Source organism: Peromyscus californicus, unplaced genomic scaffold (genome assembly GCF_007827085.1).
Source record: "Peromyscus californicus insignis strain IS unplaced genomic scaffold, ASM782708v3 Scaffold_23__1_contigs__length_62951481, whole genome shotgun sequence".
NCBI lineage: Eukaryota > Metazoa > Chordata > Mammalia > Rodentia > Cricetidae > Peromyscus > Peromyscus californicus.
Window position 1 is genome coordinate 4,557,500 of NW_026294534.1, and position 23,803 is coordinate 4,581,302.

General features: G+C 41.8%; 1 protein-coding gene across 2 annotated transcripts in view; it reads right to left on the reverse strand.

Annotated features, from left to right (window-relative positions):
• Nucleotides 1-23,803, reverse strand: part of Nalf1 (NALCN channel auxiliary factor 1) — a 535,729-nt gene that overhangs the window by 411,479 nt on the left and 100,447 nt on the right. The window lies entirely within an intron of this gene.

Consider the following 23,803-nt stretch of genomic DNA (forward strand, 5'->3'; position numbering starts at 1 on the left):
TCCCATGAATTTAAAGCAAAGCAATAAATAATGACCTTCACAACATGCAACTGAAACCACTGTTGGCACTGTGCTGTGACAGTGTCTTATATGTGAGGTCTACCTTACGACTTTCAGTTCCAAACGTGGAATAGTCTCCATACATGTTTCTTTCAGACTTGGGGAATAATTGAAAAGAACCCGAGTTAAGGAGTAATACATGCACACAATGTAGGCATACTGGACCCCTATATGTCTCTCCCCTTCTTAAGGAGTTTACAACAGTTTCCTATAAGATATACAAGGTCTAGACATCCAGGCTGGCTCATACTTAGTATGACAGTTTTGTAGCTATCTTTATCACCACAAGTCCCATCATACTGGTATTTAATCATTATCACCAACACTGCCCCGCCACCACCACTAGCACCACCACCACCACCATCACTACCCGCCACCACCGTGTATCATTATCTTTTCTTGATGCTTGAGTGAAACTCAGGTTTTCAGTATGCAAAGAGTCCTAAGGAGATGATGGGAAGATGTGATTTAAGACTTTATTCATCTAACTTGACAGTAAGTGCATTACTATTTTATATTACTAATGTGGTATGACAAAATATCTCTAAAGTGTCATGTCTCAACTCTTCTGTGTCTGCTTTTCAATATATAAATAAAATGGCCATTTTATCAATTCTTATTCTGTGACTAAACTATTGCAATATTGCCATGAGAACAAAACAATGAATTTGGTATTTTTCTTCAGCATCTCATTCTATGAGACTTACACATACTACTATAGAAATGTGTGGATGTATGTGGAGCCTGGACTACTGATTTGATGACAGTTCCTCTGTGGACACTTTTCTTTAAAAAAGACACTTTGGGCAAATACAGCAGGAACTAGCATTGGAGGGAGAAGACCCAAGTAATGCTGCCATCATTCTAATGGCCTTGTCAATAGCACAAACCTCTTTTTGTTTTGTGACATTTTCATGTGGCATCAATATGTGTCTTTAAGAAGCAACACAGGTGATTTTTGTTGGTGTGCATCTCATACGCACTAGAAGTATAGAAAAATCTCACGTATCTTATTTGCTTAGGAATGAAACAGTCTACACCCTAGTAACTTCCCGAAAGACCATTTCAAATAAAAGCATTTCTTGCATTCCTTTTCTATCATTCCAAATAAATTTATTTCTCTTTTTCATGAAATGCTGAGTTCTGTAGCTGTTGATGATATGCTACCCATGATTATTTATTTACCTTTTTCCTCACCCACAAGCAACTACAGGGAGAAGGTTGTATCTTGTATGTCACTGTGTTGCATGGACTAAAAGGGTGGTTTTTTTAAATATACATGGGATAATGTTTACAGGACTGAATTATGCATTCTCCCATGATGGCACACCATACTCCTAGTCACCAGTCCTCTACTGTGTGCTCTTTAACCTAGCATCAAGTGAATGTAAGCATGAAGGAAATTCAGTTAGTTGTATAACATCTTATCACCTTGAGAATATCTAAGCCTCTTCAGAATTTGCTTGCCAGCTTGTATAAAAAGAAAAAATATTAATAACTGAAAAACCTCAGGGTAGTTTGCAAGAATTTCAAAGAGTGTTCTCGACACTACTTCTAAACACTGCTTCCTATCAGAACAGAAAAGAAGAGAGATAAAAGAATGTTTGGTGTAACTATTGATCATTTTTTCTTTTCCTCAATAGGAAACATGCCTGGAAATAACAGATGGCTTCGAATGAAAATGGTGCATAAAGACCATCAGTTTAAATAAGAATTTAAATTTGTTAGTGATCCTACCTAGCTATGACACCTATGAACCATAACAACAACCAGTGTGACAACAACCCTAAGGGAGCAGTAGTTGCACCCATACCTTGATATTAAGCAACAGCTCTTTAATTGGACTTAGAGTCACTCAAGAAGAGGACTATCATCCCTGGTACTGGAAACTAAGCCAGCTCTCCTGGGCTAATGGAGTCATGGGTCTTGGAAGAGACCTTACAACACCACTTTATCAAACTAGCCTAATCCCCATTTACATTATAAATATTTGTCCCTTTACTCACAGATAAGTGTATTTCTCACCCTTCATCAGCAAAACTTTTCTTTGCAATCATTATGATCATAAGATCATTATGGAAAAGCACAATCAATCAAAGTGTGGAGCCCAGTCCCAACTGATACATATAAAAAGCAACTCCCACACCTAAGGCTGAGGGCATTTAAGAAAGAATGAAAATGAAAAGATTGTAGGGGCCAGAGGGACAGGGGAGTACGATGTGAGACTGAGTCTCTTAGAAATGTCAGAGATACTATGTCCATGATGTGGGAGAAATAGTCTCCCCCAAGGAAGATCAGACCAATTGGTTACCCAATACCAAGTGGTACAAGTAACATATATATACTGGGCAAGTTGTATTTATATTTTAGGAATATATATATATATATATATATATATATATATATATATATATATGAACAATTAAAGAGAAAGAGGCCATGAACTTAAATAGGGGAGTCCTGGGAGGGTTTGGAGGGGGAAATGGAAGGGATAAATAATGTAATTGTGTTAAAATCTCAAATGATAAAACATATGTAAAAAATGAAAAGATCATGTTAATAGAGAGGGGGAGTTTAGATTGATTTTTGAATAAGCACAAACCTGATTTTTATGTGGAGAATCTAAAATTACACAAAACAAGTGCCAATAAAATATTCAAATAATCCCCTAATTATATCAATTTTATTACATGCCAAAATATTTTTAAACTATTTTCCTTTAAGTTATATTGAATCCTAAAATAAAAGCAAAAGCTATTAATTTCATTCCAGTTTGTTATAAAGGATCTAAAAACATCACTGAACTCAGAGATTTCTACTGGTCTTTGGGGAGTCTTCTTGCCTATCACTAGAAGAGATAATGACAAACAGTGAAACTCCCAGATTCAAAAGCAGAAGGAAGGGACACAGGACAGACAGACAGCAATAAGGACAACCAAGGAGGGAGGAGCAGTGTTTGACCTAAAGTTCTGATAGATGTGAGCCATGAAGAACCAGTTCTGAGATTCTGATTTAAACTGAGATCCGAGATGACACACAGAATCCTTGTGAACTATAGAAACTAATTTCAAAGGTTTTTCTCCCCCTCAAGATTGGATTAAGAGGTAGAAGAGAAAACATGGGGTAGTCCAGTGGTAGAAACCACATGGCGTCCTCCACAGCTCCAGCTTCACTTCAGGGAGGAGAGTCTGGCCAGATGGTGAATCACTATGCTTATGATTTCACTGTACCATGTGCTAGAAGGAAAAAGAAACAGCACAGAAATGTCACGCTGTGTAAAGGCTTGTATGAAAAGGTGCAGCACTGTCTTTCAGCAGACGGTCTACAAAGGCTTTTAAAATCATCCCTCATTACAGCTGCAGGCCTTTAATGTCTTAAATCCAGAGGCTTCCCCTTGGGTGCTATCAAAGAAGGAAGCTGGCATTGCTAACCCACTAACAAAGCAGACAGTGAGCCTGCAGGTCCAGCTGGCTACCTTTCTGCCTGCTTGGAGAAGACCTGGCCTGACTGAGGCCAGGGAGGTGCGGATCTGTCCCACAACAAACCTGAGTACTTCAAGGATTGCTGCAGCTGTGGCATGCCTGACCCAGATCTTCTGGCCTGAAGAGACTCCACCCAACAGCTAGCAACCACAGCAGCTTCTGGGTTACTCTAGAGGGCTCTCTCTGAAATCCGTGGTTACATTTTATGACATTCTTTGGAGTCCACTCTCCCTTCAGAAAACTGAACATTTTGCATATTGACTAGCCTTTCAGGGAAATGAATACAAATGGATAGTTCTTACCCTCAGAGAACAACATAACTGGATGCCATCATTTCTTAATCCATAGCATAGTGTTCCACTCTCTATGCTTTCTTAAAGATTCTGATTATTTCCTAGTGAGTGTTTTGATATAAGAAGGCAATGTTGGTGAATTATCTAATCCCTATGGCTTATCTCTTACCTCTTCAGCACCCTGCCAGGAGCTTCATATGAATGATTTCATAAAACATTCTCCATAGGGTTGTAAGGTCAACACAGTTCTTGTCTTTGCTCTATAGATGAGCAAAGGGGGTTAAGAGGTTAAATCCAGCATCCACCTGTGCGCATATCACTGTCCTCGGGACAGGTTAGAAGACAAGGTTGCACGGCTGACATTGGAAGCTCTGAGAATGAGCCCTGTGACTAGGATGATGACCCACCAGTCACACCAGCTGACCTCAGGACAGAAGGAAGTCACTAGAACAGAAAATCTACACAGCTTCTTCCTGCTCATAACTCTGTCATTATAAAATGTAATGTGACGTGTCCTTCTCCTGGCAAAAAGTGCATATGCCACAGATCACATGGTGTTGTGATGAGTGCATTCCTCAGAGCTTAGCAGTAGCTGATGATCCTGCACCTACTCTGACTCTTTATACCAGTGTCTTTGCTAGTCACCTTGAGTCATCTCTTCCTTGGAAAACTGAATCAAAATATAGGGAACAACTGACTGTGGGGGACCCAACCCCACTTGATACACAGGGACCATCACAGGAGTGGGTGTGGTAAGAGCCAGAAGGCTAAAATGCTCATTGTTAGACAGTCATGAAGAGGAAGCTGCACTCATGAAACTACAACAATATGCTGCCTAACTCAGACATGATGCGTAATGACAACACCATCTGACATGCCGACATGGATGGGGAAATTTCACAAGATCCCACCCTTGATGCAGGGTGACAGGCAATCAGCAGCTGCTGAGAAAAGGAGAAAGTCTTTTCTGAAGATGAACCTCCTGATAGGTTATTCCATTTCAAGTGGTCTGTGGTCATCCCTAAACACATGAGCAACACTAACTGGACTCAGCAGGTTTCGTGTGTGTGTGTGTGTGTGTGTGTGTGTGTGTGTGTGTGTGTGTGTGTGTGTATGTGTGTGTATGTAATCTATATCTGTGTGTGTACTTAACAAAAGTAATTATAGAAGAATAGGTCATAAATTTGAGGGGAGTAGAGAAGGACATAGGAGGAATTGGAGTAGGGAGAACAAGGGGTGGTGACTATTGAATATAATACTTACACATGAAACTCACAACAAGTATAGGAATGTATAGATGTCTAAAACTGGATGAGATTTTTCCTGAAGTTATGTGTTACATATGAGAAAAAGAAGTCAATGAGCCACAGCTGAGGATACGGATGGCCATCTGATTTCTCTGGCTTTGCTTTGTCAAAGTTTGATAAGCTCAGTACATAGATCACTGTTGATTTGGGGAAGATGAAAAGAAAGTGGGATATACAGTGTAGAGCGTCCATCGCAGGCAGCATTTCAAACCAATTCATGCCACTCTTCAAGGAGAAATCAGTATCTCCCATCACCTATCAATGCCTCCATCAAGACCATTCAGACAGTCTCAAAGGCATCAGGCTCATTTGCACTTCTGTGAAATTATTAGCAAGGATTGGAGAGTGCTGAAAAGTTCAGAATTCATCAGAATCTTGGCATTTGGAAAAAAAGACTTCAATTCACCCAGGCCTGTGCTTGCAGAATTCAGACAGACATAAAATTGTCCCCAGGAAGAGTTTCTGTATATCCCATGGCTTCACATTTTCAGTTTTGCCATCCCTAAAAGTCTTTTCACTCAGTACTAGGTAGAGAAGAAGGAATGGCTTCATTAAACTCCTCTCAATGTCTTGCTCAGGTCTCGAAAGTGTTGAAGCTGTGTACTCAATTTAAGAGGGCTGTTGAGTATCCTGCTTCCTCACATCATGCATAGGCAAACAAGTTTGGGGGACATCACTGTGCACTGAATGCTGAAAATACCTCCTTCCACAAAGTGGCTGAACACCAACAACTTAGTCGTAGATTGGGGGTATGGCAATATTCAGATAGGAAAACTTTTAGGAGAACTGGTTTACTACACAGTAGTTGCATGCCTGCCTAAAGAGTACAGTACAGGTAGAGTATGGTGTAAAGAGAGGTCAGAAGCCCATTGTTTCTACAAGGGGCTGCAGAGAGGAGAGTTTAGAGCAAGGGATATTTCTTGGCTTCTTTCTGGGGTGCTCATTGTAGTGAGATCTCCTATTAAGGGAAAGGGTCAAAATGTTATTAAGTGAAAATGTTGAATATGGGAAGACAAAATCACTGACTGTGTTGGGAGAAAGAAGTACCATCAGCTTCCACTGCACACTCTGGCTGAGACCGGCCACAGAATCCATGTCCATGTCACTCACAAAAGCCATGTTGGTGCTTTCTCCCTGTGAGTCAGGTTCTTCTTGCTGTGATGCAACATTACCCTCCTCCCCTAGTCCTTAACAATAGTCACAACCACGGGAACTAAACATTTTTAGAAATCACTTTTCTCAATGACAACCATTTAGATATTTGAAGCACTCTGCCTTGCTTTTCAGCATCATCGCAATATATTTTGAGTCTATGACTGCACGAGTACCACACCCAAGTAGCCATCTAAGCCGCACCCAGGGAGTAATAGAAATGGAATGTCTAGGGTCTGACCACAGTCCTAGTAAGTGAGCAAACCTGAGATCTGTGCCCAGTGATCTCTGATATGGTTCACCTTTTGGGCAGTCCTAAGGAACAGCAAACCTCGAGGACCACATGAGCTGAAATCTTACAAAGGAGAGAGGTTTGGAAGCCTGTGAGATGTAGAATCTATGAAGAATGTTGTGTTGATTAAAGATTGTGGGCAGTATGAATAGACCATATCCATCAGTCAGCAGATTGTACATTCTTACAAGAAGTGCAGAGAATAGATGGATTCAACAAGCCTGGGAAGGACTGATTCTCAAAAGCAGTGAGTACCTATGCCTTTATCAATTATATTTCAAATTCCTTCAGAAAGATGTGGGGAAAGCAAAGCACTGTGGTCCCATCTGCCCCAGATCTCACATCACAGAGGTTCATGTTTGCTGAAGCAGCCGTAGTAATAGCATAGTGATGAACAGGATTTGACATCCTTAGCTTTGCTTCAATCTCCCTTCTTCACCCATTAATGTTTGGCTTTTGTCTCCAAACCCCAAATTTGCTGGTCTGATATGCTTTACCACAGTTATATCCGCACTTTGCCTGCTTCCTGGTCCAGCTGATAGAACCTGCACTCCCCTTCTGTCTCTTGAGTCTGCAACTGAACTGTACTACAAACCAAGGCCCTGCAGCAAACACTTGTTCCTGCACTGATGGTCAAGTCTTGTCAGGAGTGTGTTGTCTGTCCACTTGGTCATTACAAAGACTTTCCCCTCTGCAATTGTACTCAACCATATTCTGTATCTACTGTGACCCTATAATTTTGACTCATTGATAAAAGATGATGATATGTCATGAAGTTCTTCCTGAGAGTGTTCTGGATAGTCGCCCTTGGATGTCAGACTCCCCACCCTATCATTACAGTCTAGAGTTGCCCCTAATCCAATCCTACGGAGTTTGTTTCACTTGCGGAGCAAAAATCTCTTACACTCTTTACTTCCAATCCACCCACAGCTGTCATACTTGAAGTCAGACCAAGTACCTGAGTCCTCAGAGATTCTATTGAAGAAAACACCTATTGGGCTTACTTGAACATGGACCTTAAGCAAACAGTATGTTGTGAACTAGCAGAGGGAACAAATTGAAAGAACATTTAGAATTATGTCATGGTTTGAATGTGAAACGTCCCTCACAGGCCTATGTATTTGGACGTTTGATTTTTAGCCACGGGTGCTGTTTTGAGATGGGGTGGAACCTGTAGAAGGCGTGGCCTAACTGCAGGGTACCTATCATGATGAGCCTAAAGGTTCTATAGCCTGCCCCACTTTCTGTCTTCTGGTTCCTGATCCACTGGGATGTGAGGAAGACCCTCACATGCCCACTGTCACAAGCAAGAGCCACCATCCCTTCCCCACCTTAGTGGGCTGCATCCTCAGAATGTGAGCTAGAATCAGTCCTTCCTCCTCTAAGTCATAGTTTTGTCAGATCATTGGTTACTGCAGAAAGAAAAGTAACAAATACAAGTATACATGAACACTAAACACCGCGTCACACAAAACACGAGCAGAGTTTAGTCATTAGCCCAGAGCCATAGGTTCAGCATCTGACTTCAGCATTCATCACCCAACAGACGTTTACCCCATCCTTTCTCTGATCCAGGCCCCGCAGGGTCTCATGGGTGGCCGTTATTCAGGGATCTATGGAAATAACAAAACAGTTAAAATTAACTAATATTAAAACTCAAAGTCTTCAGTCACTCTGGCCACCCGGTGCTTGATGACTTCGTGTATCTAGGGAGCTCCACTGGGCAGGTAGCTACATAACATTACTCCACCCACAGAATTCCTTATTGATAGGTGATAAGCATTTTCCTAGCTGCATAGTTTTGCCCACACACTTGACTTAAATTATTCATCTGGAAAAAAACACTGTCATAGTTCAGCTGCTTGTATTTGAATTAAATGGTGAAAAATTGTACTGCTGCCTGGTCCCCAGTAGGTACTAAGTAGCTATAGTCACTTTTCAGATCATCAGTTTGTCCTCATTTTAGTTCCACATTCAAGAGAACTATTTTCTCATGTGCTGTTCTCTGTAAGTAGTTGAAAACTGCCGAATATCTACAGAGGTCAACAATAAATGCGTAATTTTCAAACTAGCTGGATTCTTTGGATTTCCTGATATTTTATACAAGTAATCACTGTTATCTTTGAACTCTCCCCCTGACTGTACAACAAGGCCCTTCCACCTTTGACCCTCGCTATTTGATTGTCTAGATGCTCCTCTTTGCTAACCTACCATCAAGGCTCTCCATTCTCCACAGCCTTTCTCTCTTGCGCAAGATGCTTAAAATCCCAAGGCTTACTTAAGAAACTGCAAAATCTAATCCACTCTCATCTTCTGCCCAGCTCTAAATACCCATTCTCCCTGTAAAGCTATACCAACAACTAATATCTAAACAGAACTTTAAGCACAGTCAAGCACAAAATTTAAGCACAAAACCAAGTTCCCATGCTTCCCAGTCTAACTAAATCCCCCTCTCTTGTTCTTCATGGTGTGCCACCTGCAGATACAACTGGAAAGTCTAGCTGTATCTCACTCTTTGTCCTCTCTCCCGTTTAACCCAGTCCTTCTACACAAAGTGGCCCTCACTGTCTCTGACCCAAACTCCAGCAGAAGCTTTGCGGAATGGGTGCTGCTCATCTTCTCTTATCAAAGTTATCACACATGTGGTGGCAAGACGGTGGGCAACACCCACCCTGTTCTCTCTCTCTCTCTCTCTTGGATATCCACCCCTTAAGCTGCATTCACTTTGGAATCTCTGGAGCCCTACTTTCTATGTCTCCACCCCTATCTGTCCCCAGCCTTGGACTCCTTTATTGGCTCCCACCACTCTGATGCCTCATCTGCCCTCTCCAATTTGACACATTTTTCATTCTGTGGCTCTCTGGAGCCCTCTACCTTATTCATTTTCCAATCAGGAAACCCACATAAGTTATCTCTTTCTGCCTTATTAAATCTCCTTGAAGGCATGATGCACCCTGTTGAGCTCCAAGGTAGCTACAGTTCCCAGCATAATTCGTTGTGGGTGCAGAAAAAAGCCACACCCAAGGAGCTGAATCTTTAAATTCTTCATGAGGCCAGTTATGTGACTACAGAGGCATGCCAGCTAAATTCAGCAATGGGGAGAGTTGGCTGAAGACTGAGAGGTTAGTTTCTGACCTGGTCATTGCCTATTTACACACACTGCAGTTGAGCCCTTAAGGACAGATCACCTAAGAGGGAAATCTCAGTGGGGTAAGTGGTAGGGAAGTAGCTACACCAACATTCTGAGTATAGACGGCAACCCCTCCACATATAAGGAAACTTACACATACACATGCATCTTTTCCTCACAGAGGGAGTCATCTAGCACATCCCACTTGTAGACACTCAAAGCCAAACTGAAGCCAGACATAATGAGAGCAATTGTTTGTTTAATCATTTGTATCTGTATGAATGTCAGTGGTGTTTGTAGGCACTCTGCATGTAATTGGGATACCAACTGGAATTTCAGAACTGTGTCTTTAATCTTAAAGCAAATATGAAGTTAACGCTGTCCAACCTCTTTTTTCACTGCATCTCGAAATACAACAAAGTGATTTAAAGCAAGCAAACATTCATTTGGAGAATAAGTATCAGAATAAATATTAGCTCATTACATCATGAGGAGCTAAACTGTATGAAATAAAGTCAACATGCATGAAAACAATCCAGGTCCCTAAATGACACTATACAGCCAAGATGGCCCATCTTCTGCTGCTACCATAGGAAGTAAGCAGGTCCCTGGGCATCTCACACCACTTCTGGTTTCCAGAGGACTACATAGCTTTCTGTAGTCTATTTGCTGGGAGAGTCCATCCAGATCACAGGGAAAAGACCATTGTGCCTCATTAGAATGAGTATGCAGAGCAGGAGGTACTAAGCCGTTACTTCTGACTCCCCTAAGTGCTAAGCTCCACATTTCAAGTGGAGCAAGGAAAAAATTTTCAGTTTTCTATATGAGAATGAATTCAGTTGCCTCCACAGTATGGTACCAGTCTCCACTGCATCCTGCCTCTCTTCACATACGCACACTGGTAGAAAGCACCTCATTTCCCAGGACCCCCTTCTGCAGGAAGTTACAGGAAGGCCAGTTCCTTAATCCTGTTGAAGGAATTTCCTTTTTGTGCCCTGCTCAGAATATGGCCTTACTACTTTCCCAAGCAGAATTCTGGGGAGGATAGAAAGGTGCTAAAGAAGTCCTCTGTTCCCACTTTGCCTTCTCGTTGTAATAATTACACTCTGTGGTGTCCAGTAGCTGACATCAGCCCTGTCTGTCCTCTCCTGGAAGATGTGAAGCTGTAGAGAATGGAGGCACCAGAGCTGGGGATTGACTGCAGATATATGGTAAGCATGTCACATCCCCACAAGGGTTTCATAAATGTCTCCAAATTTCTTGTAACAAGGCCGTGGGATGCTTTGTGTTTTCACATAGTGCTGTTAGTGATAAGAGGAAGAAGCCATCACTGTGCCCTCAAACTCCTTGAGTTTTAAAATGGTTATAAGCTCAACAGAATCCACTTAGAAAATTAATAAATAGGGACTTTCAGGTGGAATTATATTTAACAATGAACCAAATCCAAGGAGAAGAGAAGTACAGAAAGAGAGAGAAACAGACTAAGAGAGAGATTGAAGGTCATCTATTAACTGATTCAGCTACCTGGATAAACATGATCTCCTGAGACAAAACGTGACACCTGGATTTCTTCTGTATGTGTGATCCAAGCTGAAGGAAAACACAGCAAACATGTCTAGGGACCAGGACCGAGGTGGTAGCCCACAGTGCTAGCCACTCAGCTCTGCCTCTTGCTACATTGGCTGCCATGTCTTATGTGTCAAGGGTTCAGAGGGAACAGCAGTAAAATCCTGACTCCAGAATGAAGCTGAGACAGACTCCTGGAGGGAGAAATGCCTGCCCCAGTACTCGGAGGACTCCCCTGTTAACTGTCAGGTTCCTTCTTAAGCAGTCTGTCTGGAGGTCTTCAAATATAAACTAGAATTTGTATTTCATGTATTTATCATACATCATCAAAACTGAATAAAATATCATAAAAGCTACATCATTCAAGTTCACACTCACACCTGGATTTCTTTGCCTGACCTCTGGTTAAATACTGTACCTATTCACCAGGAGCAAGTGGGGTAGGCACCAAGAATACAAATGCCCCAGTTTTGGATGTGTGTGCCTCCTCCCAAACCTGATGCCTCATATCCTAGTATATTAGCTCAAAGATTGGAAATAAAAACATCTGGAAAGGGGTTGTCCATAAAGACAAGAAGTTGCCACATCTGTTTTATAGAGTTTTCTTTGGCAAACCTAAGGAAGCTTTACAAGTTGAATTTGGAAGTTATCAGCTAAGAAGGTCTACTGAGATACACCTGTCCACTGGGACAGAATGGGCCGGCCATGGTTGTAAACTGAACAGGTATCTATCAGCTAGTAACATATTATCAATTTCATCTGCTATAGTTACTTATGCATCACATGTGGTACCTACACACTTATATAATAGTGTATGATGCCTCTGATAAACACTGTATGACACAAGGCCATAGTTTTTTCTAGGTATATGATGTACTATATTAACATATATATGTTAACATATATGACACCATATTATGCATAAACATCCAGTGTATAATATATTAAATTTTATGCTCTAAGTATAAATGTTTTCTATTAAATTACATAAAACTCACAAACACATTTTCAAGTCAACAGGGCCTAATCAGCCTAAAGTGAGCAGCTCGCTTTAACTCATTTGCACTACATAAAGACAACACGGCCATGTTAGACATTGCCTTAGCTTTCCTTCTCTTCGTGGGATAAAATATCCTGACAAAAGCAACTTGAGGTGTAAGGGATTCATTCAGGCTTGCAGTTCTGGAGGGAGGCAGCCATCATGGTGAGGAAAAGCACACAGACAAGGTAGGTGTGGTGGCAGCCGTGGGGGCTGGCTGGTCCGAGTGTATCCAAACTCAGGAGGCAGAGCATGAACAGAAAGTAGGGATGGCCTGTAAGAATTCAAAGTCCACCCCCTAGTGACCCACTTTCTCCAGTGAAGCTGGTAAGTGTTCCGTGACCTTCCCACGCACCACTACCAGCTGGAACCAAGTGTTCAAACACAGGAGCCCATCTAGGACATTTCACCTCCAAACCACAAGCACACGTGCATTTGAATTCAAAATAAATAAATAAATAAATAAATAAATAAATAAATAAATAAATAAATAAATAAATAAATAAATAAAAGTTTTTAAAATAGTCAAACTGGCATGTTCTATGCAACTGTCTTTGGCATGTTAGTGAGTTTCTTTTTGGTGGACTTCTGAGAACAGATACCACATGTCAGCCCAGGCACCCAGAATATTGACTGGTGTCTGCTGTAAGCAATACAGTCAAGCTGTGCTGATTACTCAATTGCCTATCACTTAGTCTCCATGGCACCTATTTTGTGCGCTTCCTACTGTATCTGGAACACGAAGATCAAACACCTGCCTATTACAGGAAAAATGAGAGCCCACCATCTAACTCCCTGGGTTTCAACATGCAGAACATTATCAAGCTTCTCCTCCACATTATTATTTCACACTATACTAACTGACTTCTTTTCAAAAAGTTATTGAAATATTGCTGAGATGAATGTTACTATCTCTCTCATTTTGCATGTCACAGTGGAATTCAGACTAAACCAACAATCCATCTACAGAACCAGTGAGTACAGCTGCCACCATGTGAAAATTAAACAGATTCTGGTCCCTCTACTGGGTTTTATTTGTATTTTCTTGGACTGTTTGTCTTTTAGCTTGGTGCTGGGGACCCAACTCAGAGCCTTGGGCATGCTAGAAAAGTGTTCTATCGATGATCTATACTCTCAGACCTTGAACTAATGTTCATTGTTGAGGTGCCCGGTATGGGTTTCCTTTTAAAACTATAATGAGCAGTAGTATAAATTAAACTTGGAAGCTTAATTTGGTGTGAGTTGTTCCCAGGAATTCTGTTCACTGATTTAACTCAGTGGCTGGAGTCGATGTGAGTTACGTCATTCCCAGCATTTTAAGTACCCATTAGCTTTCCTCCAAAGTACTGCCTAGTGTGAAATCTGTGGTGCCTTAGAAGGAAGTTAAGAGCGTCACAGAGAAGTCACTTTCAATGTGCTTTTCCAAAGAAACTGTCACGTTTTAGGTATTTATGGACACCTCATATTAATATGCCCACTTAGGTATACACTAACACATACATTAAGGTATGTGATTTGGAATAAGTTATAGCCGTTTACTTCTTGTAAATCAGTAAATGAGTAACGCTGTCTGATACCAGCATGTATAATACTGCTAGAGTTAAGCAGCAAAGAACCCTGTAGGTGAGTGGGCAAGGAAGCTACTGTTTTCAGAACACCACAATACCACCTGACAACTGACCACCACCTCGGGGGTTTCTTTCCAGACCAGTTATAGAATGCTTAGCATCCTTCCCCACTGGCCCACTGTACAATGCTGATCTCTGAGAAGGACCAGCTTGCAGAAGGTACTGGGAGGGAATGAAAGCCTGTTCTATGCATCCCTCACAGGGACGATAGGACTGGAACAGAAGCATCATCATGAAATACTGCTTTGTTTATGTTGGTGGTTGGTCATCTAGAAATAAGCCATGGGAGGATCCTTTGCAGAAAAACTGGAAAGGATTCTGAATCCTTGAGAAAACAACCTGAGTTGAGCCCCTAAATACCCAACAGTGCATTTTACCCCAAAGCCAATGATATATCAACAATATTTGGACTCCCGCTCAGTGGTAGTCTTTATTTAAACTGTGAACTATCAATGAGACCGTCTGCATTAGGTGGTGATTACTAGGAAATATTCACTTGAGGATATAGGTCTCAGCTTATGCTTTACCAAATTTAAAACTTTACTGTTATTTAAATTTTACTATAGAGTTTAATTTTACTACAATTTAAATTTTCATCCCTTTCCCTACAGGATTCTCTGTGGGGCTACCTATAAAAAGGATGGGAGGGTTTTGTATGAGGGAGAAAAGAAAATAGTCCATGGTAAACAAGAATCAGGGATCGTCGTTGGGGTTGGCTGCTGAGAGGCACTCGTGCATGTTGATCAGGCACCCCTCATGCTGTCTGTCACCTGTGGATGTGGCAAGCCTCTACTTACCCTCAGCCCTAAGGGTTGTAAGTCCCCCTGGACTTCCTCCTGGAGCTTCTCTTGATTCCTTTCCATGATTTTAAACATTGCACTACACACATGCTACCATACACTGTAAATGTGAGGGCATACATATCAATTTGCTTACGGCATACACTATGCATGTCACATATGTAACATACATGACTGGGGTAGGCACATAAAGTGGATCTTCATCTGCCCACGATACTCTAAATGCCATGGGCACCAGAAAGGATCCCAACCAGGAGTAGGTGTACTGCCCTAGATATCGAGTTGGGGTTCTGTGACCAGCTCTGAACCAGAGCTGGGAAACTACGGCAGTCCCTCTTGCTATTGTCCCTGAAAATCACCCCGCATATTCAGCACATAGTCTTCATCAAAGGACGAGAGATGTTCTGTGGGCATCGTACAGGTCTGCAGAAGGCATGGGAGACTCCGCCTTCTGGCATTTGTTGACTGCGACCTACTTTTCTCGATTGTGAGCCTGGAAGCACTGGCCCTCTTCTTCCACCCACCTCCGTTGCCATGACAAACAGGTATGCAAAGTAATGACTCTTTTACAGAGAAGACGCAAAGGTCTAAGATGACACACAGGGACAGTCCTTGTTATGTGTGGCAATTTGCACGCAGTTCCCTCATGTAGTAGAAACTTCATATTCTGAAGTTAATTAATTATTTTTTGGAGTTCTGAGAAAGGTAAGAGGCAGTAAATGAGGGCGCCACCCTTTACAAATGTATTCTGTTAATTCCATGGATTAATATGGGAAGTCATGAAGTAAACCAGACCCTGGAAAACAGAGGGATGCCTAAAGTAAAAGCATATCTATTCAAACTTTGTAGAAATATGGGGCATTTCTCTAAAGTTAGTAAGTTCTACTAAGATAAGAGAGCCTTTAGCTTTCACCCCATGTACGTTTCTTAAACTACCCACACTTGGTCAACTTGTGACCTCCTGTGAGGTGAGTGTCTCCAAGGTCACAAACTCCTTTCCCCCTCACATGCTTTGTAGAACATGCTCATATTTTCTGAGGAGATTCCCATCACCTGGTCCAGGCAGCAATCGCCTGCTGTAGGCTCTAAGAGAAAGCCTGCTGTAAGAATTTTCCTCATTTTACCTTCCAGTTGAATTTTTTTTTGCAGAATTTTGCATCAGAATTGATCATACAGAAGACAGATTTCCATGGGTTTCAATCACATCCTTTAGTTTACCTAGATAGGTATGTTGAAAACACAGTGACTCCCCCCACCAAGGAAGACCCAAGAAACAGAGTAGAGGGGGTGGAGAGGGCGTAAGAGCTGGAGGATGGGGAGGAGAGCCATGAATCACTGCTGTCCAGATGCAACAATACCTCCACTCATGCACACACAGCAGTGATGACGCCTGCCCAAGACTGGTCCCCTCAACATTCCACCAAGAGCAAAGGAGAAGCCCCCTCGTACCCACTTTTTCCGATGGTGAAACCATGGGACTTGCTATGGGAGGGGGTGACATTTTCTTGAGCCGTGCAGACACTAGAGGAGTAGTTGGGATAAAAGGGGTTCAGACAGAAAGGGAGAGCAACAGAGGGCAATGGGAGGTGAATATAATGGCAGCAGACTGTGTGTGTGTGTGTGTGTGTGTATAAAGCTACCAAAAAATAAGTCAGTAAAAAATACTAAGTCAATGATAGACATTTTAAACATATTACCTTTTTAAAAAGGAAAAGCACATTCTTCATGCCAAATTGAGAGTGAATATGATCAAAACTCAGTGTACAAAATTCTCAAAGAACTAATAAAAGTATATATGTTAAAACATCAAAGGCACATATTTGCATCAGCCTAAATTAGAAACCTTCGTATTAGGTTAACAAAATTTTTTATGAATTCTTGATCTACATAATAATGAAAATAAACCTCCAAAGCTAAGTAAAAGTATCGTGACCTCAAAAGCTAACAGCAGTCTTGAATGGAGGTTATTCTAGAGATACCTTTGAAGTGATGTAATACCAAAGTAGCTCCTAGCATGCAACTGGTGCCTGCCTCCTTGAAGAGGAACAAAAGGTTAGCAGATACCTCAGGAAGCCTCTGTTCTGGCCACTAAACCAGTTGGTTACTTCAGATCTTGCCTGTTCTTGGCCCTGAGACCTAATGATTACCTTTAGGGAAAGCCATCCTTGGGGAATCCTGTGATGTTCCACCATGACATAAGACAACCCTGGCATCATCTCTTCCTCCTTTAAAAACGTATCAGATTGGAGTTTAGGCAGAAGTCTGGAACAAATGCAGGGCAGGGCACATGCACCTCCTTCACTTATGGAATCCCGGTTGCATTAAACATCTTTCAAGGGATACTAATTGTCACAATGTGGTTCAGGGAAGCAACTCTGGCATCATGGTAATGGGCTTCAAATCTAAGAAGACACAGTTCCAAATCCTAATTCTTCTTGGGAGTGCATGGGTGAGCTGGACAAGATGCAGGCAAGCCTGGAGCCCCAGATTTATCATGAAATAGGGGTAACAGTTTCCTTGTGTGTGCATTGAGAAGATGAAATATAATCACGTGTGTGTGAAGTATTCACATTAATAAAGACACAAACCAGGCCAGGAGGCAGTGGTGCATGCCTTTAATCCCAGCACTCAGGGGGCAGAGTCAGGCGAATCTGTGAGTTCGAGGCCAGCCTGGTCTACAGAATGAGATCCACAACAGGCACCAAAACTACACAGAGAAACCCTGTCTCAAAAAAAAATAAAATAAATAAATAAATAAAGACACAAACTACCACCAAAAGTATCCTCTAGATGCTGGTGATGCATGTGAATTACATTTAAAACTTGCAGAATTCTGAACATTCTAAAAGTCGATAATTTCCTCCTGGTCCCCGTTCCACACTATGAATCCTTCACTGCATGGAGAAGTCAGTGGGTACCCTGGTAAACTAAAACCCGTCTGCGTGCCTGTGGAACCGAAGACTGACGCTCAAGGGGAGCAGCCAGAGTTTGGCAAGACAGCCCTACTTTCCATCAAGTGAACAGCTTTTCAAAAGTCAAACTAACCAGCTGAGATCCCAGAAAACCCTCGTTTATCTAACCGCATGGACTCCTGATTGGAAGATGTCACCAGTACGGTATAGTTCCCGGAGAAGACCTTTATCTACGTTTTTGCTTTATTAAATTTCAGCTCCCCGTATGACAACTAGCAAATACACCCTAAAGCCAGCATGCTATTGTGAAAGATAAATAATGGGCATTTCTGGATTCCAAGTGATCAGGAATATAACATGGTTGGATGAATAAAATAATTAATTTTCCGAGCATAGCCAAATGTTTCCAGCCAATGTTTGAGGTTTGGCAGCTTGCCTGTTTCGGCTGGCTTTGGAACGCTGACTCGTTCTCACCATCCAGGATGCTGCTGTGAATTAGAGAGCCTCGCCTCTGCATTTCCCATCTGAATGCATGTGCTCATTCCTCCCTCCTCTTAGGTCAAGCTGCATGGGGCAAACAAACAACACCACTAACGTGTCCGAGGATCACAATATCAAATTCATCTCGCTGACATAGTGGGGCATCATTTAAAGACTACAATGATATTTAAGAATGGAGATGTGATTCTTCATATAAACACTGTGTAGAAAAGGTAGATATTGTCTAAACAGCTGTAGTCTAGATCTGAGTTCACTTCTCCCTTCCAGTATTCCCTTAGGCACACATGCTTCCTAGCATATGGATAAAGCAAAAGTATAAGAAGCCGTTGGTATCTGCAAGCTCTCTCCTCACACCTAGTTTTCTAGCTCACAAATTAGCATCTTGGGCTCCTGACTCTTTCCTTAGTAACTTCTTTACACTCTGACCCACATGTTCTTCTTACAGTATTCAACTATCTCATTTTATCTAACCTGAAGTTATTTGATGTTAACCTTTTAAAAAATGTGCCTGGATAACTGTATTAACATTATCATGATGGGATGAACAGAAAAAGAGGATATGAAAGAAAAATTATGAAGTCTGGGGAGATGGCTCAGTTAGTAAAGAGCTTGCCATATAAGCGTCAGGTCCTGTGTTCAGATCATGGCAGCCGTGTTAACTGTTGGGTGGGGTCATACATGTGTGCAATCCCAGTGAAGGGACATTAGAACAGAAGGTCCATAGACTTGCTGGCCCAACAATCTAGCTGACTTAATGAGCTGTAGGTCCAGTGAGAGACCTTTTCATAAAACCTAAGGTGAAGAGCACCTGGAGGCCATTGGCCATTGGCTTTCCACATACTTGCTCACACGTGGGAACGGGAAGGAAGGAAGGAAGCGCCAAGGCAGAACGCAGTGGTCATCTCTAAATTGAATATCAAACAGTCAGAGGAGTTTTTCTAAACTAAGTTGCAGGGGAATCCCATGCAGAGGGCAGTGTTAAGGCTGACTAGGCCCTGAAGCTCTTGCTAGGTTGTGGAGCCCAGGCTAGGCCCTGGAGCTCAGGCTAGACTTTGGATTTGTCTGCAGGTCCGGTTGCATGTGTCTCCATAAAATGCCACGTCATGTTCTGTTTACTTCACCAGCTGAGGGCCACCTCAACGTTCCATACTCTTCTTAGTCTCCAAACATTAAGACATCATGGTTTCTGCAAACACTCTGTTGATCTGTGCATTACTCAGCACAGAGGACAGTCAAGTACACCCTGCCTTTGTCACTGTGCGAGATCAGTGTTTCACAGCCATGAAGAGGTGTTTCACAGCACCGTCATCTGTCACTGCTTAGTCGTTATTGCTGAAGTACGACTAACAGCACACAGACAAGCCAGGTCAAAAGTCACGACTGCTTAGACACTCAGTAAGGATATAATTGTTAAAATAATTTTCATATAATTGTTGAAATGATTTCCACTCACTGAGACCAAAATAGCATCCGGCAATCTCCTTTGAAAGAAATCAATTTTTATGAAAAATTAATGAGAACATGCAGCAGAACCTTAATATTAAAATTTAAGGTTCTTTGATAATGACAGGTAATCATTTCAATGGTTAGCAGCCTTTTTTACTAATTTTTTTTAACAGTGAGAATATTAATTGTTCCTGAACAAGGCTTCCAGTGTAGAACCCTAAACCTTAGTTTTATTGCATAATTTTACATAAGTGATTTTCTGAGTGCCAAGTGGGCTAGAGTCAAAATAAATTTGCTTCTCATGTATAAATTGCGTTTTGCATTTCATATGAACACAAAATCGGTTACCTATGATTACTGTGAATGATCCACTGCACGGGAGAGTTCCTATCTGTCTAGCATTCCAGGCCTAACAGAAAATTTTCGTTTCTTTCCTTTCTCTGTGTGTCTATCTATGTGTGTGTGCAGATGTGTGGTGTATGTGTGTTTGTATGTATGTGTCCATATGCCTGTGTGGGTATGAATGTGCAGTGTATGTGTGTGTCTATGTGTGTGGATAGACCTGTCTACATGGGTGTACATGCGTGGTCCTGCATGGGCGTGAGTATGTGTGTATAGCCCATGTATGACACATACGTGTGCAGGGGTCAGAGTGTCAGGTGTCTTCATCTCTTCTACCTTACTTTCAGACCCAACAGTATGCAGAGAAGCAGCATCAACAGGATTTGGTGCAGTGCGCAGAGAAGCAGCATCAACAGTATTTGGTGCAGTGTGCAGAGAAGCAGCATCAACAGTATTTGGTGCAGTAGAGTAGATTGTGAAGATAAAATTAAGGAAGAAAAAGTGAGAAGTGAAGTTTTAAAAAACTTTCCAAAAGCGTTGCAATACTTTCAGAAGAACTGCATGTAATGTACAAAGAGAAATAATTGATATTAAATTTTATGATCAAAGAGCACGTTTGCTCCAAAGTCTGGCAGCAGGGAGCTTGAGTCAGACATTGCACAGACTATCTGACCTGCTGATGCTGACCGCATGGAACCATCAGGAACATATGGTGACAAATATACATCTAATGCATCATTGGAGTGACGCCATCCAGATGGGCAAGGCCACGCTTGTAGTCTATCAGCATCCAGGGGAACTGAACTCTGCTTCACACTCACTGCAGCACACATCAGTAAGTAATTCATGCCATTTCCTTTTCAGCAATGAAGTTTTACAGATATAAGGAAAACATCACACTTATACATGTGTATGTAGAGACAGACACTAAACTGCATCACACTACTGAAGAGGATGAATGCAGAATGGTCATAGCCTGTTAAGAACAGAAATAAAATCGATAGAATGGGGGAAAGAATCAGAAGAGATGAAACCCGTAAGACATCTGTGAGTAATAGTTTTTCTTCCCTACTTATCTTTAAATATACAAGAATGGAAATTTCAAATGATTTTTATTTAGGGGGCTTGCTGTACGAATTCTTCAAATAAAATATATGTAAGAGGCACTCAATTTCCTGAAATTTTCTCCTTCAGACTTGTGAGCAAGAATAAGACAGTAACTATGTGTAACAGGCCAACTAAAGTATTTACCCCAAATCACAAGTATCCCAGGTTGTGCTCAGATGAGCAAGTCACTTTCCTTCACCTGATTGTTTTACAGTTAGACAACATACGGCATGCTTCTCTGGCCCAAAAACAGTTTCTCAAGTAGGTAAAGTATGCTGCCAGTTCCTTCCCACCATCTGAGGTGTCAGTTGAAACAAATCCTACTTGGAGGGGTTAAAATCATTTCACTGACAAACGCATGCTTTTTATGGAACATGAAGAAAAGAAAGGTTAACTCTTGCTGTGGGGCCATGGTAAGAAGAATGGAGATAATGGGGATATCTTTAAGAATTATCAACTTCGCAGCTTTGGACAAAGTACTTTTTACAAAGTAAAGTGAGTGTTGAGGCAAGTCACCTGATACCCACAGGCCTAGTTATAGCACACTTGACATAAAATCCCAAGGCTTATTGCTTCTGTTTTAGCTTTTCACTAAGCAGGTTCAGAAATTCCAACCATTATGGAAAACTCCTGAGGTTAAAAAAGAAAGATACCTCAGAAAGCTTAACTGAAAAGCAAGGACAGAAAGAGGCTCTTAGAGGGCTCCTTGTGAAAGGCAGGATGTGGAGGAATCCAGAATGAGAAGAGATAATCCAGCCCGGTCACAAGTGAAAGATGTCACCACACACAGGGACAGGAGTTGTTTATGGTAACACCAGAACCTTTCAGAGATCCTGAGTTCAGTTCTGACTTCCTTAACTTAGCAGCTGGATGATCATTTAAGTAGAACTCCTGAGTGTAGGACTGCACAAGTCAGGAGGGAGAGTAGGCCCCAGTGGCCAAATTCAAAATAATCTGATGAGAAATGTGTGATGGCAGTTCACTGGATGAGATCTCTGAAGCCAAAGGCAAAGAGATTTGTTCTCTAGTTGATGGATGAGAATGTGAGAACAGAATGTTCTAGAAAAATCTTGACATGGATAGAACTAGCTAGGATGATACACCAAGCCTCTCCCTTCCTGTAACACAAGCTCAGTATAGCCTCAAGGAAAACAAAGAAATTGAAGAAAAAAAAGTTAGCTGATAGTTTTCGTGTAGTTATATAGTTTTTATGACAAGATCTGTCTTGAGGACGTGGTTATAATCTGTTCTCATGAGCCAGTGTGAGAGATTGACTGGAGATCATTTTCTTCCATTCCTCAGTTTGAACCAGGACATTCACTTTTAGGAAAGGCACAAGTTCCTTTGTGGACCTCATGTCACCTTCTGTTTATGTCCCCCTTCTGTCTGGAAATTGAACACAGCTGGCTTTTCTTCTTCTACACATCTTACCTCAATTACCACTCCTGGGGACCAATCATCCTACCTAGAAGTCATCCCTCGGTCTATTTCCTGAACAGTTGCTGTAGTGTGAGCCTTAGGCAGACAGATGCCTATGATTATGTTACTCATGGACGCATTCATACTTCTTAGCCCAAGGCCTGGAGTAAGGCACTCATTTTGAAGGAAAGAAAGTTAGTGAATGGGTCATGCCAGGAGTGACAGGCCCTATGGAGAATCTGTCTACATATTCTCACAGATTTTCCCTCTGGGAGTACGGAAGCTCTCTGCCCAACAATTCTTTCTCTACTTGGACTCAGACCATCTCTCTACACTAAATATACTGGGAGATCCAGAGAGTTCCTTTTACAGGAGAGTCTCCCTCAGGCAGTGTCAAGGAGAATTTAGCTTGTAACTATTCTACTCCTTTCCTAGCAGGATGCACTACAAAGTTTTCTACACATCCCCAAAGGACTTGAGTCTCAGCTTCCCAGAGCATGAATCCATTCATTCATGCACAGCCTTTCTTCTCCTGTCCCACCACTCTCCCAGACACAGCTTCCTTAGACAGAGTTTAAGATAAATGACATGCATTCCAGCTTTGTTTCCGTCTTGACGGCTGAAGGAATTCACCAGTGATAAGGAAACTCTCGAAGCTAAAGTGTTGACTAGTGGCTCAGGATGTTCAGGGCACAAGGGTGTCTGAAAGAATCAGGTGAAGAAGATGCTACTGTGTGGATCTTGAGTGTTTGCCCAAAGCCCATATGATAAAAAGCTTTGTGCCCAGGCTAGCATTGTTGAGAGGTAGTGGAACCTTGTGAGAGAGGGGCCTTGTGGGATGTCCTCAGGTCATTGAGGGTACGTCTTTCCAAAAAGGTTATGGCATGCTAACCCTTCCTGTAGTTGTTGTTGCTTTTTCTCCTTACTCTTTGGTTCTTTTGGGACGCCCACCACCCAACTCTCAAATAAATACACACATTGGCTTACTCTTTCTTAAGAATACCTAGCCTTAGCTTGGCTTATTTCTAGCCAGCTTTTCTTAACTTAAATTATCCCATCTACTTTTTGCCTCTGGGATTTTATCTTTCTCTATTTTTCATACCTTTATTTCTTACTCCATGTCTTGCTGTGTAGCTGAGTGGCTGGCTCCTAGAGTCCTCCTCTCCTCCTTTTCTGGCTCCTCCAATCTCCTTTTCCCAGACTTCTCCTCCTATTTATTTTCTCTGCCTGTCAGCCCTGCCTATCGTTTCTCCTGCCTTGCTATTGGCCATTCAGCTCTTTATTAGGCCAATGAGGTATTTTAAACAGGCAAAGCAACACATCTTCA